Source organism: Anomaloglossus baeobatrachus, chromosome 2 (assembly GCF_048569485.1).
Source record: "Anomaloglossus baeobatrachus isolate aAnoBae1 chromosome 2, aAnoBae1.hap1, whole genome shotgun sequence".
In the NCBI taxonomy this organism is placed as follows: Eukaryota; Metazoa; Chordata; class Amphibia; order Anura; family Aromobatidae; genus Anomaloglossus; species Anomaloglossus baeobatrachus.
The window spans coordinates 147110289-147128409 of record NC_134354.1 but is presented as its reverse complement, the minus strand read 5'-3'; the positions used below and the strand labels follow the sequence as shown (position 1 = coordinate 147128409).

Sequence of the window (18121 nt, the reverse complement as noted above, 5' to 3'; positions counted from 1 at the left end):
CTCATATAAGGACCATTGCCCTAATTCCCCTGGCATCGGAATACCAGGCGGTGCCCCTGGATCTTTTGTTTTCTGTTGTGGACTCCTTGCGGATTTGAAGGATTTATATTTATGTTTGCTGCTTACTCTTTGTGGTTCCAATAAAGCCCTTTGGACTGTTCCTTGGCCTGGCGTCCCTCACTGCTCTGTTGCATACCCCGTCACACCCATACTCTACAAAAGGGTTATGTGTTCTATCTGTGAAAAGCTGACATCTGAATGTGCCTTAACAGTGGGAAAAAAGATGGGGGTATTTGGTGTTATCACTCACACACTCTCATACTGGTTACTGGGAGTTCAACATGGCACCTCATGGCAAAGAATTCACTGAGGATCTGAAAAAAAGAATTGTTGCTCTACAAAAAGATGGCCTAGACTATAAGAGGATTTCCAACACCCTGATACCCAGCTGCAGCACGGTGGCCAAGATCATACAGCGGTTTAACAAGACAGGTTCCACTCAGAACAGGCCTTGCCATGGTCAAAGTGCACATGCTTAGGGTCATATCCAGAGGTTGTCTTTTCAAAATAGATGTAAGAGTGCTACCAGCATTGCTACAGAGAATAAACGTGTGTGTATGTGTGTGTGTGTGTGTCAGCCTGTCAGTGTTCAGGCCATATGCCGTACATTGCATCAAATTGGTTTGCATGGCTGTTATCTCAGAAGGAAGCCTCTTGTAAGATGATGCATTAGACAAGCCCACAAAACGTTTGCTGGAAACCAGAAGATAACGACATGGATTACTGGAACCAAGATAAGCTTACTTGGTTCAGATGGTGTCAAGAGTGTGTGGGGTCAACCAGGTGAGGAGTACAAAGACAAGTATGTCTTGCCAACAGTCAAGCATGGTGGTGGAAGTGTGATGGATTGGGGTTGCATGAGTGCTGCTGGTTGTTGTGAGCTGCAGTTCATTGAGAGAACCATGAATGCCAACATGTACTGTGACATACTGAATGTAGATATATATATATAATCCTCTCCCATCAGAAACTGTGCCGTAGGGCAGTATTCCAACATGATCCCAGATGCCTTGCTAAAGAAACTGCTGCACTGACCAACCATGTCTCCAGACCTAAACCCTATTGAGCATCTGTGAGACATCCTCAAAGGCAAGGTGGAGGAGCACAAAATCTTTAACATTCACCAGCTCCATGATGTCGTCATGGAGGAGTGGAAGAGGATCCATTGGCTCTTGTGAAGCTATAGTGAACTCCATGCCCAAGAGAGTTAAGCCAGTGCTTGAAAATAATGGTGGCCACATAAAATATTGACACTTTGAGCACAATCTGGCCATTTTCACTCAGGGGTGTATTCACTTTTGTTTCCAGTGGTTTAGACATTCATGACTGTGAGTTGAGTTACTTAGAGTACACACCAAATTTATGCTATTATATAAGCTGTAAACCGACTACTTTAAATTGTATCAAAGTATCATATATTCAGTGGTGTCCCATGAAAATATGTAATATATTATTTACAAAAATGGGAGGGGTGTATTCACTTTTGAGAATACACTGACAAGCAGAAGGGTAACAATGTTGTTAACCTTTGACTTTCAGGCTTCATATCTCACCATCCACTACAGCTTTGAGCGTGAGACTACCTTAATTTTATAGATAGTCATCTTGGCTATCACATACATAAATTTGACTTGCAGCTATTTAGCATATGATTAGCTATGTCTTGTCATGTCACTGCATTTTTACTGTTTTGCTCCTAAAATCTAAATTTTAATTTGTATTATTTTGTTAGTATTTTGTATATCCACCATTTGGCTTTCAACGCTGCCTGAATCCTTCTGGGCATGCACTCCACTGAATTCTGATCCCAGATCTCTTCTACATGGTCCCAATTTTGGTGCATACACTTCTACTCACTTGGGTATGTTTACAGCTTTTTCTTCAACTCTACAAACAAATGTTAGATTGGGTTGAGGTCTGAGGACTGTGGGGGACAATCCGGCACCTCTACTTCATTGTCATTGAACCATTTGTTTACCAATTTTGACGTATGCTTTGGGTCGTTGTCCTGCGTGAAGAGTATGTTGTCCTTTTCATACCCATAATATTCTTGTAGGATACTCACACATAGCTCAAAATTGACACCACCATAGATCCTGGTCAAGTATCCTTTGCTTTTGGCTGTGAAACAAACCCATATCATCAGGCTTCCTCCACCGAACTTGTCCGTTCCCTCAATTTCTCGATCTATTAGCCCCTTTTTCCCTTGTTTATTGCAGACCCATTTGCACCCATCAGAGCCTAGTCTATTGACCTTTGTCTCATCATTGTAAACTGAAGCTGTTGCTTCTTATGATGATATTGAAGTCGAGGCTCCTACACCTTTTTTCCAGCCACCATTCCAGACTTAAGGGTGCTTTACACGCTGCGACATCGCTAACAATATATCGTCGGGGTCACGTTGTTAGTGATGCACATTTGGAGCCGTTAGCGACATCGCAGCATGTGACACCAATGAGCGACGATCAACGAGCGCAAAAACGTAAAAAATCGTTGCTCGTTGACACGTCGCTCCTTTTCCAAATATCGTTGCTGCTGCAGGTACGATGTTGTTCGTCGTTCCTGCGGCAGCACACATGGCTATGTGTGACACTGCAGGAACGACGAACATCTCCTTACCTGCGTCCACCAGCAATGAGGAAGGAAAGAGGTGGACAGCATGTTCCGGCCGCTCATCTCCGCTCCTCCTCTGCTATTGGACGGCTGCCGTGTGACGTTGCTGTGACGCCGCACGAACCGCCCCCTTAGAAAGGAGGCGGATCACCATCCAGAGCGACGTCGCAGGGAAGGTAAGTCCGTGTGACGGGTGTTAGCGATGTTGTGCGCCACGAGCAGCGATTTGCCCGTGACGCACAACCGACGGGGGCGGGTACGCTCGCTAGCGAGATCGGTACCGATATTGCAGCGTGTAAAGTACCCTTTAGGTAACGTGTTGCTCGGTGCTTGCACACATGTCTGTGGCCTATTATGAAGCATACGAGCCACCTCCACTGTCGTGTTTATCACGTCAGAAGTGTGGAGTCAACTTTTTGACTCCGATATTTTTCCTGGATGTAAAACTCTTGGCTTCTGAACGGATGGACTTCAATTGATATTCTTCCAACTGTCATGGCACTCACATAATGCAGTTTGGCAATTTTCTTGGCTATCGACGAGACCGCTATCGATGAACTGGATGATGTAGTTTCTCTTTTCTTAAAAAATCCTCATGGCTGCTCCTGGATTTTAACCGGTGACCTTTGGCTTAAAAATCAACATACCGTATATGCCGGCGTATAAGACGACTGGGCGTATAAGACGACCCCCAACTTCTGCCCTAAAAATATAGAATTTGGGATATACTCACTGTATAAGACTACCCCGCTCCCAAATGAAAAAAAGTCTGCTTTGATTGCAACATGTTAATTTTAATTCCGCGAGAGCCGTACAATATGTTTTTAAAGGGCCATTGACAGATCAATCGCTCCAATGTTCACTTAGTACAGCAAGGAATGCTCCTCCCTGCTGTATAAAGCCACAACTGGACTGAAACAATGGTACTACACTCTGCTACAAACAGACACACACAACTCTGCTACAAACAGACAAACACACACAACTCTGCTACAAACAGACAAACACACACAACTCTGCTACAAACAGACAAACACACACAACTCTGCTACAAACAGACAAACACACACAACTGCTACATACAGACAAACACATACAACTCTGCTACATACAAACACACACACACAACTCTGCTACATACAGACAAACACATACAACTCTGCTACATACAGACAAACACATACAACTCTGCTACATACAGACAAACACATACAACTCTGCTACATACAGACAAACACATACAACTCTGCTACATACAGACAAACACATACAACTCTGCTACATACAGACAAACACATACAACTCTACTACATACAGACAAACACATACAACTCTGCTACATACAGACAAATACACACAACTCTGCTGCTCTGTGGGGCCTGCACCCGCGGCTCGGCGGGTACAGCACCCGCGGCATCGGCGGGGGGGGGGGATTGGCAGGGCATACATCTGGGGGATTAGAAGCAGCTCACCGGGGCCCATAATAGGCACAAGTCCCCCTGTGTTAGATATCGCCCCCATAGTGCTGCCCATGGCCCCTATATAGATCGCACAAGTCCCCCTGTGTCAGATATCGCCCCCAGGCTGCTGCCCATAGTAAAATAAAACCCTCTTTCCTTATCTCCTCCAGCGCTGAGCTCCCTCCTGTCTGGCTCCGTGCTTCTGTTCCTCCACTTCCTGGTTCTCAGTGCGGTCATGTGATCGGCACAGCAGGCTGAGCTCTCTGCCTGATCACAGTGGAAGCAGGGACACGGGGAGAAACGCTGGAGGGGGTAAGTTAAAGCTTTTTTATTTTAGAATGAGCAGCAGCCTGGGGGCCAAATCTAACACAGGGGTGGGCATGTGCGATCACACTGGGACGCAGGCTCATATAATATGCACCGCTCACCAGCCCCTCACTGCGTGCGATTTCAGCACCATTGGAGATGGACAGCGGCTGTGCATATTATATGAGCGGGTGCAGGAGATCAAAGGCTGCAGGCCGCAGCGTTCCACTGTGCTCCAGAGCTGCTGCCCCCACCTCCCCTGGACGCTGCAGTGTACATATATATATACACACACACACCCCCCCGTATATCCGGCGTATAAGACGACCCCCCACTGTAGCCATTATTTTAAGGGGGTAAAAAGTCGTCTTATACGCCAGTATATACGGTAATACATTGAGCTCTTAGGGAATGTGAGAACAGGTTGTAATTTGTAGTATACAGGAAGAAAAAGATTTTTCATACACCAGGAGCAAAACCGTAACATGACAAAAATCTACATGACTAATCATATGCTAAATAGTTGCAAAACAAAGTTATGTATGAGATAGCCAAGATGATTGTATATAAAATGAAGGTAGTCTCACGCTCAAAGCTGTAGTGGATGGTGAGATTTGGAGCCTGAAAGTCAAACCCATTGCTTGCCAATGTATATGTATTATACATACATACAATGGGGGGAAAAAGTATTTAGTCAGCCACCAATTGTTCAAGCTCTCCCACTTTTATACTGATAACAAGTTCAAACAGGTGCCATTACTACAGGTAATAAGTGGAGAACAGAGGAGCCTCTTAAAAGAGAAGTTACAGGTCCGTGAGAGCTAGAAATCGTACATGTTTTTAGATAACCAAATACTTATTTTCCACCATAATTTGCAAACAAAATCTTGCCAAATCAGACAAAGTGATTTTTTGGATTTGTTTTCTCATTTTGTCTCCCATAGTTGTGGTCTACCTATGATGTCAATTACAGGCCTTTGTCATCTTTTAAGTGGGAGAACGTGCACAATTGATGGCTGACTAAATACTTTTTTCCCCACTGTATACACATATTATATATATATATATATATATATATATATATATATACATATATAGATATATATACATATATATATATATATATATATATATATATATATATACATATACAGTGCCTACAAGTAGTATTCAACTCCCTGCAGATTTAGCAGGTTTACACATTCGGAATTAACTTGGCATTGTGACATTTGGACTGTAGATCAGCCTGGAAGTGTGAAATGCACTGCAGCAAAAAAGAATGTTATTTCTTTTTTTATTTTTTTTTTTTAAATTGTGAAAAGTTTATTCAGAGGATCATTTATTATTCAACCCCTCAAACCATAAGAATTCTGTTTGGTTCCCCTAAAGTATTAAGAAGTATTTCAGGCACAAAGAACAATGAGCTTCACATGTTTGGATTAATTATCTCTTTTTCCAGCCTTTTCTGACTAATTAAGACCCTCCCCAAACTTGTGAACAGCACTCATACTTGGTCAACATGGGAAAGACAAAGGAGCATTCCAAGGCCATCACAGACAAGATCGTGGAGGGTCACAAGGCTGGCAAGGGGTACAAAACCCTTTCCAAGGAGTTGGGCCTACCTGTCTCCACTGTTGGGAGCATCATCCGGAAGTAGAAGGCTTATGGAACTACTGTTAGCCTTCCACGGCCTGGACAGCCTTTGAAAGTTTCCACCCGTGCCGAGGCCAGGCTTGTCCGAAGAGTCAAGGCTAACCCAAGGACAACAAGGAAGGAGCTCCGGGAAGATCTCATGGCAGTGGGGACATTGGTTTCAGTCAATACCATAAGTAACGTACTCCGCCGCAATGGTCTCCGTTCCAGACGAGCCCGTAAGGTACCTTTACTTTCAAAGCATCATGTCAAGGCTCATCTACAGTTTGCTCATGATCACTTGGAGGACTCTGGGACAGACTGGTTCAAGGTTCTCTGGTCTGATGAGACCAAGATCGAGATCTTTGGTGCCAACCACACACGTGACGTTTGGAGACTGGATGGCACTGCATACGACCCCAAGAATACCATCCCTACAGTCAAGCATGGTGGTGGCAGCATCATGCTGTGGGGCTGTTTTTCAGCCAAGGGGCCTGGCCATCTGGTCCGCATCCATGGGAAGATGGATAGCACGGCCTACCTGGAGATTTTGGCCAAGAATCTCTGCTCCTCCATCAAGGATCTTAAGATGGGTCGTCATTTCATCTTCCAACAAGACAACGACCCAAAGCACACAGCCAAGAAAACCAAGGCCTGGTTCAAGAGGGAAAAAATCCAGGTGTTGCAGTGGCCTAGTCAGTCTCCTGACCTTAACCCAATTGAAAACTTGTGGAAGGAGCTCAAGATTAAAGTCCACATGAGACACCCAAAGAACCTAGATAACTTGGAGAAGATCTGCATGGAGGAGTGGGCCAAGATAACTCCAGAGACCTGTGCCGGCCTGAACAGGTCTTATAAAAGACGATTATTAGCTGTAATTGCAAACAAGGGTTATTCCACAAAATATTAAACCTAGGGGTTGAATAATAATTGACCCACACTTTTATGTTAAAAATGTATTAAAATTTAACTGAGCAACATAACTTGTTGGTTTGTAAGATTTATGCATCTGTTAATAAATCCTGCTCTTGTTTGAAGTTTTCAGGCTCTAACTTATTTGCATCTTATCAAACCTGCTAAATCTGCAGGGGGTTGAATACTACTTGTAGGCACTGTATATATATATATACAGTGGAATATATTATATACAGTGGAACCTTGGATTACGAGCAGAATTGGTTCCGAGAGTGTGTTCTTAAACCAAGTTACTCTTATATTAAAGCAGATTTTCCCATAGGAAATAATTGAAACGCAGACAACTCATTCCACAACCCAAAAATATTTACTGTATTCAAACTAACTTATTACAGCAATACAAAATAATGTACTGTGTTCACATTATTACAATACAAAATACTGTACAGTACAGTAAAAACATATAAAACAAATTTAAGTGCACTTTAGCTTACAATAAAGTTGTTGGTGTGTGAGAGGTACAGTATAAGCAATGTGCTGTACTGGTTATCAATACGAAAGTGCAATACTGTATCCACAAATGCAAATTGATATACATGCTATATAGTATATACTAATATATACTCTACTGTACAATGGTATTACTGCATACAGTACATATGTACAGAAAGTTTCCTCTAGAGCGGGTCAGAGTGCGGTGAAAGGACGGAACCGGAAGTGTGCACGGTGAGTATTTGCTCTTCCTGCAAATCATTGCTCTTAAACCAAGTTACAAATATTTAAAAATCTTTACTTGTCTTGCAAAACGCTCTCAAACCAAGTCAAACCTCCCCCCCTCCCTAGAATATGTCTTTTTGATGAAGGGAAAACCACAATGGTAACATTTTTCCAGAAGCATTGCTGCAAATCATTATCAGAGTGCCCCTTAAAGGGAACCAATCATCAGGATTTTCATATATAAGGTAAAGCCAGTGCTATACTGGCACTATCAGGATGATTCTATACAGACCTGTAGTGGTCAGTTCGGATATTTAGGCTTTCAAATCCAAGAAAGTGAAGTTTAAAAATTCGTCAGCTTTTTTAGTGACAGTTTCACCGCAGCAGATAATAGCAGGGTGGGTTATGCGCATGGATTTCCGCCCCCCTGCCTGCTGTTCATCCCTCTCTCTCTGGCTCTATGCTAATTTTTCTATTTAATAAGATGGCGTCGGAGTTGGCGCCTGCACATATCGCTTATCTCCAGCACCATGTTTGTGAAGCCCATGTTATCCCGTTATTATATTCTTGTGGCTGAGAGGGTGGCGCATGCGCCCTCGCTTCTTCAGCTCTCGTTGTGACTGCGGGAGCGCGCACGGTCACAACAGGAGTGGAGATCAGTTGATCTTAGCGATTATCTACAGAATAGGACATCGTGCCGCACCCGGACACCGTGCCGCCCATCAGACACCTGGTACAAGGGGTAACACGGGCTTCAGAAAGATGGAGCCGGAGATAAGCGCTATGTGCAGGTGCCAACTCCAATGCCATCTTACTAAATAGAAAAATTAGCATAGAGCCAGACTGAGAGGGAGAAACAACAGGCAGGGGTGGGGAATCCATGTGCATAACCCACCCTGCTATTATCTGCTGCGGTACAACTGTCAATCAAAATGTTGACAAATTTTTAAACTTCACTTTCTTGGATTTGAAGCCTAAACACCCGAGCTGCCCACTAATGGTATGTAGATAATCTGCCTGATAGTGCCAGTGTAGTATATATACAAATGATTGGTTCCCTTTAGATTCATGTGGTTCTGGATGACTTCAGAAATCACCATGGGACATAAGCCCTAAACCCAAAATACTGCATACACAAAGTGTGTGAATCTATTATTTCATATCACTCCATAAACCACATTTAATATACCGTAGTGGGGTTTATTTCTCCATCACATCTGAGCACAAAAAGGGTGATGGAAATGATGATGCACACTCGTGAATGTTGATGTTCCTCATTTTATCCCCAAAGCGTTGTCCTGGCTTTGCAGATAATCCGGTATTTCACCCCTTAAGGCTGGAATAACTCGCCAAACATTAAGAAGCAGCTAAACAAAGTAAATTTTACACTTAGGAAATATTAGGAGGTCATGGTGCCCTAAAACACAGTGTATGCATTGTCAAGCATAGGATGAATACAAGGTTTGCCTTGAATGTGTCCATAAAAAGAATTGTGCTTTGTGCGGCAATACATGGAACGTAGTCTGACATCTCGTAACAACTGACAGCACCGTTTCTGAAAAACCCTTAAGGCCATGTACACACGTTGGCGAGTTTTTTACCTCAGTATTTGTAGCCAAAAGCAGGAGTGGAACAATCAGAGGAAAAGTATAATAGAAACAATGGCACCAGTTCTGCATTTTTTATCCACTTCTATTTTTGGTTTACAAATATTGAGGTAAAAAAACTCACCAAATACTCAACGTGTGAACGTGGCCTTAGTTGTAGAAATACAACCATGATTACAGTGCACACAAGAATTGAGAATTCTAGGCAACCATGAACTTGATACAGCTTGTTTGGCTTGAAAGCCGTTTCCTTTCGAGTCCTCCATATACATACTCGCTTGGATCAGCCAAAGTCCGAAATGCTTGATTCCACATTCTTCCCCTCTTGTATGCGCCAGAAGACCTTTCTACACGTGAGATCAGTATCTTGGTTGGCAGACACTTACAGGAGATGTATGCCTACCTTTAGTTATGTGTTCCTTTTATGATTTCCTTAGACATCTTAAAAAAATGAGGAACAAGGGAGCCAAGATGGCAGCTGTTATTTTGCGAAAACAGACGTAACTGAGAACTAGAGGGAAAAGTCTAAAATGGCAAGTTATTATACCACGTGTGACATAATTTGCAAACGGCAAAAGCTTTATTAGCCATGTATTATGTCCTAATACAACTCTATGGTTGTACATAGTAGGTCTGTGGATGAGGCCTAAGGCCTTGTGCGCACTGGGAAATAACTTTTTCTTAAGAAAAATCCGCACCCTCTGGCAGAATACCGCACCCGTGACAAAAAACGAGGTAATAACGCACCCACGGTTTTGCCACGGTCTTTCCACAGGTTGGTCCCTGCGTTTTTTTACCATTATCTAGGGCAAAAACTGGAAAAGAAGTGACATGCACATTCTTTTTGCTGCAGAAATTCTGCAACAAAACCTAGAGGTAAAAAAAACAAAAACAAAAAAAAAACAAACAGTGTGCGCACAGCATTTTTTTTCCCATAGGTTTTGCTGGTGAAGGACTGCAGCAAGGTTAGGAACAAAAAGCGCACCTTTTCTGCCGCGAAAACGGCTGCAAATCCGCGGCAAAAAACGCAGTGTGCGCACAGGGCCTTAAGAATTCAGCTCTAGTAACTGCGGCAGCCCAGGACATCAATGCCACTCCGGATCTATTACCTCACGTTTCATCTGTGTACACAAAGTAAGGAAAACATAAGGCCAAGAACAATGTAATTATCCTAGCTATGTATAATTTGTTGTCTGGTTTTCCTTACAAACCATTTCCCCTCCAGACAGCTGCCGCTCAGTGGCTGACAGGTCTGCACTCGCTCCCCATTGCAATGAGACAAAACCAAACACTAACATTCCCTAGTATGCATCATCATTTTCCATGTGTTCTTGTAGAAGTCAGAGAAGCCAGCTCGAGTTTCTACAACCCAAAAAGCCAGGTACACGGTAACTCAGCAGACCCAAATCCCGCAGACATTTAGATCAGCATTAGTATATGCAACCTTTTACATTTCATCAACCGGACAACAATCTGTACAATCTTTGTCTCAACATTTGTCCAGTATCATGATGTCCAAAATCTCAAAAACCTCCAAAGTTAAGGAAGCCGGCTTAGACCAATAACATTTGGCCAAACAATTCAGGAACCTTCTATACATGTGAATGCTCAGCTCAGCTAATCACGCCAAAGTTCTCAATAGGGTACTGTAAGTGGACACATCTGGGGGCGGCTTATTTTCTTGTGAACAAAGGATCAGGCATGATCACTCACCCCCGTGAAAACGGACACACAGACCGTACACTGATGACACACTAATAGTAAAAATGGACACAGGAACTGGACACTGATGACACTGATGGTAAAAACGGACACACGGACCGTACACTGATTGTACACTGATCCACAACACTGATGACACCGGTAACATTTTTTGACGTACATGTTTACACACAGACGTGAATAAGGGTTAAGGTGTATGACTTGGTGGCCAAACAGAGTGCCTCCCACAGGTACTCCCCTGCCCTGCACCCCCTGTATATGTGACGCCCTGGGCAAGCCAGGGGTCACAAGTCATAACACCACCACACCCTACACCCCAGCTAGGAACACCAAGGCTAACCAAAAAATCCTTGTTGCCTTCCTCCAGGGGCTGATGTCCACACCAGGGGGTGGGCCAGGCGGTTGGCTCCGCCCACCGAGGAGTTCACAGCCCTGGAGGCGGGAGAACCAGGCAGATGAGTTTAGAGGAGTGAAGTAGAAGGAAGTGGTAGAGGAGGACAGTGAGAGTAGTGACAGAAAAGGGAACAGTTAAGAAAGCCTGAAGCTGGTCCGGCTGTGTGCCCCGGACTGAGACAGCAAGGTCAGCAGACGGCGGTGACTGTCTGCAGGGGTGGCTGTTTGGAGGTTGCTGAAAGGACCGCGGACGGGTGGTGGCCCGGCGGTACCGGAGCGGTATACGAAGAACAGTCAGCACCAGTGGCAGGGGCCTTTCAAATCCAGGCAAGGCTAGGAGTCGCCGTGAATTTGCCAAATCCGTTAGTGAAGGGGACCTCTGGGTCTCCCAACAAGCAAGTCCCGATTGAAGGCAACAGTCCAACCGTTACAGAGAGACACCGCCACCGCCAGGGCACCAGTTTCTCAGGGCCAGCGCCTGCGGGCAAAGTAGGGCTCCTCCGGCCCATATCCAAGCCGGGGAGTGGGTTACCGGTGGGAACCCATCGCAACCATCATCATCTTAGGTGCAGGAAAAGGGACCGTCACCGTCAACTACTGGGGAAAGCAAGTGCAGCCGTCCGTGGGAACCGTCTTTCCAGCCGTGTGTTTTACCGAGAACTGTGTCATCGTCTCAGGCTGAGTGAGTACCACAGTGCCGCAAGGCACAGCGCTGCCCCCGCGTCCCTGCACCCCACCAAGCCCTGCATCACGCACCTCATCACTGGGCCCCGGGACAACAACCCCCTACCCACGGAGGGGAGAACCAACAACTTTGCTGCTCCCTGTCATCAGTGCCCGGGATCCCCATACAGAGCAGCGGTGGTGTCAACAAATCACCACAACCGTGGGTGGCGTCACGGACAATAAACTATCCCAAATCCCAATCCCCTTTCACTCACGGGCGAGGAGCGCCGCTCGAGTCCCCGGGATCCGGCCCATCGCTCGAGCCACCGAGCAGCAGCAGCAGGCCGCGGCAGCCGGACCCGAGCAGTGGGAGAGCGCGGCGTCCTCTCCTCCGCCCGCGACAACTTGGCGTCACGAACAGGATCTTACCGCTCTGCCGTTGGGTAGAGGTGCGCCTTGTTACCGCCGGAGGTGTCCGGCCAGAAAATTTCAGAAGCCGCCATCTTTGGCGCGAAAAGTTCCCGCTCGAGCGTCTTCTCGAGTAGTGGAGGCGCAAAGGCCAAGGCCCCGCCCCGATAGAGGAGGGGCCGAAAAGAGGCTAAGGGGGACGAAATGGCGGCTAGCTGCATGTGAGCGCGGCTATAAAAGCAGGGACGCCAGGACCCTGCAGCCATCTTGTTCCTGGGAGAGGCCGCCAGCATCATGTTCATGCCGTCCCGCAGCACCGTAGCCCCCGCGCCTGGAACCGCGGCGTGGGTGGAGATTCGGACTGCGCAGCTCTACCAGAGGCTGCAGGTCAAGATGCAGCTCCTCATGGAGGAGTGGGAGACCGACATGGCGGACGTCATAGCGACTGTGCGGAGACGCGAGGAGGAAGCGGAGGAAGGGAGGGTGAGTGACCCACGCCCCGATGCCCTTGAAGGGCCGGTCATCGCGGCTGTGGGACCCAGTCCAAACCCTCTCCCCCTGCTGCCTCCCTCGCCACCCGTCTCGGAAGCCGTGACCCCGCCACTAGGCCCGCTACCACCACAACTGGTAGCGATACCCAGCATGCCCGCCCAGGCGGGCCGACCTGTATCCGGAGCCCGTAGTCGACCGGAGGTGCTGCCCTGGAAAGCCCCGAAAATCGAACCGGAGGCGTCCCCCGAGAAAGTCCCCGAGCCGGAGCAGATAGCCCGCTCCGTGCTGAAGGCCCAACCGCGGAAAGCCCCTGTGCCCATCCCCCACACCTCGGCTGAGGTTGCGCCGGGTTGCCGATGCAAAGCAGCGTCTAAGGCCAAGACACCGCGGGACCTGACGCCCAGAGTACCAGCAGTGGGCAATGTCCAACAGGTCTCGCGGGGCCCGACCCGTGCGCCGGAGCTCGCAGCAGCGCCGTACTGGGACAGGGAGCCGGTACTGTTGGGCCCGGAGATTGAAGAGAGGGAAAGAAGGAAGGCGGAGTTGGTGGCCCGTGCAATCCGGGAAAAAGAGAGCCTCCGTCAGGCAACTTTCCGTGTCCGGGGCCCGCTGTACGAAGGGCAGGTGAGGCGGTTTGATGTCCGCCGGGGCTATGGATTTATATATGAACCGGGCCTGGAGGCCGAAGTGTTTATAGCCCGGCGGGATGTGAATGCCCACCTGCCTGAAGAGCACCCTGGCCGTAACCTGATGCCGGGCGATATCGTGCAGTACACCCGGCACTGTGGGGAGAGGGGGTGGTTCGCGCTGGATGCGAAGTTAAGGGGCAGCCAGGAGGCCCGTGTCAGCGCCGCGCCCCCTCCCTCAGGTGATGTCGAGGACTCTGAATAATGGCAGCGGAGCACCGTTGCACCGTCCCCGTAGGGACCACCAGTGTTTAACAGTTTGAAAGTTTTAGAAAGTTTTGCAAAAATGAGAAAATGATTACCGTGAAAGTAACCTGATTGTCTACCGTGATTGGGAACCGGCAGCTGCCGGCATTGTTGTCCCCGTGGGGACCATCTAGCTGCATAGGAACTCCTATGGACAAGCCCGTGAACTTGCAGGGCAACCACAAACGTTAAGTGGCTTGTAAATCAAATCTGTTGTTGCAGCTAACCGTTACCACCTCCGGAGAGGCAGGTTGGAGGGAGGGCACGCAGTGGAGCAGGCTGGGGCCGAGCCACCACAGGAACCGGTGGCTACCCTCTGGAGGGGAAGGACAGATCCCGCTCGGGTAACTGGTGCAGGACTGGGGTCAAGGGGTGCTGCCTGGGTTTTAGGGGCAGCATCAGGGCCAGGTTACTTGGGTGGGAGAGAGCGGCAGCCGCAACCGTTTAAAATGTTTGCAACGTTTAAGTACCGAACCTCCCGATGTGGGATGATGTCATAAGTTGTATTATGTTTACCTTTTATATATTTTTCAGAAAATAAAACCGGTGTTGGACGGGCAGCCCGCGGACGGTCTGCATTTTGCTAAGGGGGAATGTGACGCCCTGGGCAAGCCAGGGGTCACAGGTCATAACACCACCACACCCTACACCCCAGCTAGGAACACCAAGGCTAACCAAAAAATCCTTGTTGCCTTCCTCCAGGGGCTGATGTCCACACCAGGGGGTGGGCCGGCGGCGGTTGGCTCCGCCCACCGAGGAGTTCACAGCCATGGAGGCGGGAGAACCAGGCAGATGAGTTTAGAGGAGTGAAGTAGAAGGAAGTGGTAGAGGAGGACAGTAAGAGTAGTGACAGAAAAGGGAACAGTTAAGAAAGCCTGAAGCTGGTCCGGGTGTGTGCCCCGGACTGAGACAGCAAGGTCAGCAGACGGCGGTGACTGTCTGCAGGGGTGGCTGTTTGGAGGTTTCTGAAAGGACCGCGGACGGGTGGTGGCCCGGCGGTACCGGAGCGGTATACGAAGAACAGTCAGCACCAGTGGCAGGGGCCTTTCGGATGCCGGCAAGGCTAGGAGTCGCCGTGAATTTGCCAAATCCGTTAGTGAAGGGGACCTCTGGGTCTCCCAACAAGCAAGTCCCGATTGAAGGCAACAGTCCAACCGTTACAGAGAGACACCGCCACCGCCAGGGCACCAGTTTCTCAGGGCCAGCGCCTGCGGGCAAAGTAGGGCTCCTCCGGCCCATATCCAAGCCGGGGAGTGGGTTACCGGTGGGAACCCATCGCAACCATCATCATCTTAGGTGCAGGAAAAGGGACCGTCACCGTCAACTACTGGGGAAAGCAAGTGCAGCCGTCCGTGGGAACCGTCTTTCCAGCCGTGTGTTTTACCGAGAACTGTGTCATCGTCTCAGGCTGAGTGAGTACCACAGTGCCGCAAGGCACAGCGCTGCCCCCGCATCCCTGCACCCCACCAAGCCCTGCATCACGCACCTCATCACTGGGCCCCGGGACAACAACCCCCTACCCACGGAGGGGAGAACCAACAACTTTGCTGCTCCCTGTCATCAGTCCCCAGGATCCCCATACAGAGCAGCGGTGGTGTCAACAAATCACCACAACCGTGGGTGGCGTCACAGACAATAAACTATCCCAAATCCCAATCCCCTTTCACTCACGGGCGAGGAGCGCCGCTCGAGTCCCCGGGATCCGGCCCATCGCTTGAGCCACCGAGCAGCAGCAGCAGGCCGCAGCAGCCGCAGCGGCAGCCGGACCCGAGCAGTGGGAGAGCGCGGCGTCCCCTCCTCCGCCCGCGACATATACAGTGTCCAGCCAGAGCGCCATCTACAGGCAGTGACCAGTCAGCAAACAAAGAAAACAAGTACAATAATGTAGTCATCATTGAAGGAGTTATTTAGAGCTTTATTTTCAGCCATATTTGTACAAATGATGTACCTTTCTCATTTAGAGGCCTCCAAGGGGACAAAAAATATCACTATATAGAGGAATTCAAGCATGGAAGCTAGGCAATATAGGATGTCCTACACTCTCCGCAAATATACTCCACCTGATTTATGATAGAAAGGGACAATTTTCCACTTACAAATATCCGATAATGGATATATAGTCTTATATATAACATGCAGACAATGTAACACAGGAAAGGACGTAGACGCTCTGATCAGACATTCCTGCCATGTATACAGGTATTGCAAATATACAACAGCACCGAGTATACAGTCATCAGTATAAAGATAGAGATAGATAGATAGATAGATAGATAGATAGATAGATAGATAGATAGATAGATAATGAGCCGTGTGCTCACCTTCCTGATGTTTTCCTACCTCTGGCACAAAAGGAATTTGAAAGTGTAGACAGAATAAGGAAGGCTTAACAATCCTGCTCTCCTCTGCTATTGGCGCTGCGTGCCCTAACCCATCTTCGTCCGTAACCTTGGAAACCAATTGAGCAAATGCTAACCTCATTCAAACATGTCTGCTGCCTGCCAGACTGTTAAAGGGAACGTCTGCACAAATCACATCTGCGGATATAATGGATACAGCGTACCGGCTGGATGCCTCTTTGTTAGCGTGACATGTGTCTGTCTGCTGCACATATAATTATTTCCCTGTAGATATTTCGGCTGGGTGCACACGTTGCATTTTTAGCGCGTTTTTGCTTGCAGATTTTCACAAATCTGCAAGGAAATACTGATGCCAGCAAATTCTATGAGAATCCTTAAGGCTACTTTCACACATCCGGTTTGAACCGTGCGGCTCAATCCGGCTGTGAAAACTATGCAACGGATGCAGTGAAAACACCACATCCTTTGCATAAGTTTTTACATGCGGCCGGTCCGGTTTTTTCCGGTTGCGGCATGCTACTGAGCATGCGCAGTGGAAAATACCGCATGCGGCGACCGGATGCGGTTTTTTCCGCATCGCGCCGCATCCGGCCTCCATAGGGATGCATTGAAAAATGCGCCGCAGCGGCCGGATGCGGCGCGATGCGGTGGTTTTTGCCGGAGCAATAAAACGTTGCAGGGAACGTTCGATCCGGCCGCCGCATCGGCTACATCTGCCGCATGTGGCAAAAACCGGACCGAACGCAAGCCCCTGCGGCACAATGCGGCACTAATGTAAGTCAATGCAAAAAAAACCGCAATCGGCGTTACAAAAGCCGGTTGCGGTTTTTCTGCAGAACGCCGTATTGTGCCGCAGAGCAAAAATCCGGATGTGTGAAAGTACCCTAAGTGTTGTGCATACGTCCAGGATTTTGTCCTTGCAGCAATAAATTGTAGCATATCAATTCTTTCAGCGTTTTTGGCTGCATTTTCACCATTGAAAACAATGAAAAAAATCGCTTTTAAATAAAAAAGGCAAAAATGCACGCTTTTACTGCAGCGTTTCTCAGGCCACAAGATGCAGATTTAGTTACTGAATGTCTTTAAACAAATCTGCAACGTGTGCACAAAACCTTAAAGGAAGACTTAGTTCTTAAAAAGAATAAAATTGGGACAGAATAAGATATTCTCTTTATAATGAATACTTTAAAGGGGTATTCCCATCTCCAAGATCCTATCCTAATATGTAGTAGGTGTAATAATAATAAAATTAACAAATTCCTCCAATTAGAAATGTAGCATAGTTCTCCTGATTCACTGTCACTTACATAATGTTCAGGGCATTGCAGGACCTTAGGAATCTATGGTTATGACTACTAGCAACTAACTGTGACTGTATGCGTGGTCATAACCATGGAAACCTAAGATCCTACAATGCCCTGAACATTATGTAAGTGACATAGTGAATCAGAAGAACTGTATTACATTTCTAATTGGGAGGTATTTGCTAATATTATTATTACACCTGCCATACTACATATTGGGATAGTTGTAGATGGGAATACCCCTTTAAATAGAAATCCATCATCTGAGGAGCCATGGACTATGCTATCGGGGATGACGTTGGTGCCGATGCTAAGCTGCTTGGGGAAGACTTACTTCCATGCAAGACAGCAACTGCAAACATGGCCAAGCAGCAATATAAATATTCTGTACTCGCCATGTCAGAGTGCAAATCTGAAGCCAAACAATACAGATGGCAATCGATAGTTTTTTCAGGATGAAAATCGTACAATTTTTTTTTTACACCCTTGTGTGAACTAAAGTAGGCTTTACACGCAACGACATCGCTAATGAGA

General features: G+C 47.4%; 1 protein-coding gene across 9 annotated transcripts in view; it reads right to left on the bottom strand.

Annotated features, from left to right (window-relative positions):
- MAP7D2 (MAP7 domain containing 2) overlaps positions 1-18121 on the bottom strand; it is a 185484-nt gene that overhangs the window by 116713 nt on the left and 50650 nt on the right. The window contains exon 1 of one of the 9 annotated variants that reach the window (XM_075335418.1): positions 16245-16320. The exons of the other annotated variants lie outside the window; for them this stretch is intronic. The gene's annotated coding sequence lies outside the window, so the exon portion shown is untranslated. Of the gene's footprint in view, positions 1-16244; positions 16321-18121 lie in introns of those variants that run through there. 9 annotated transcript variants of the gene reach the window in all.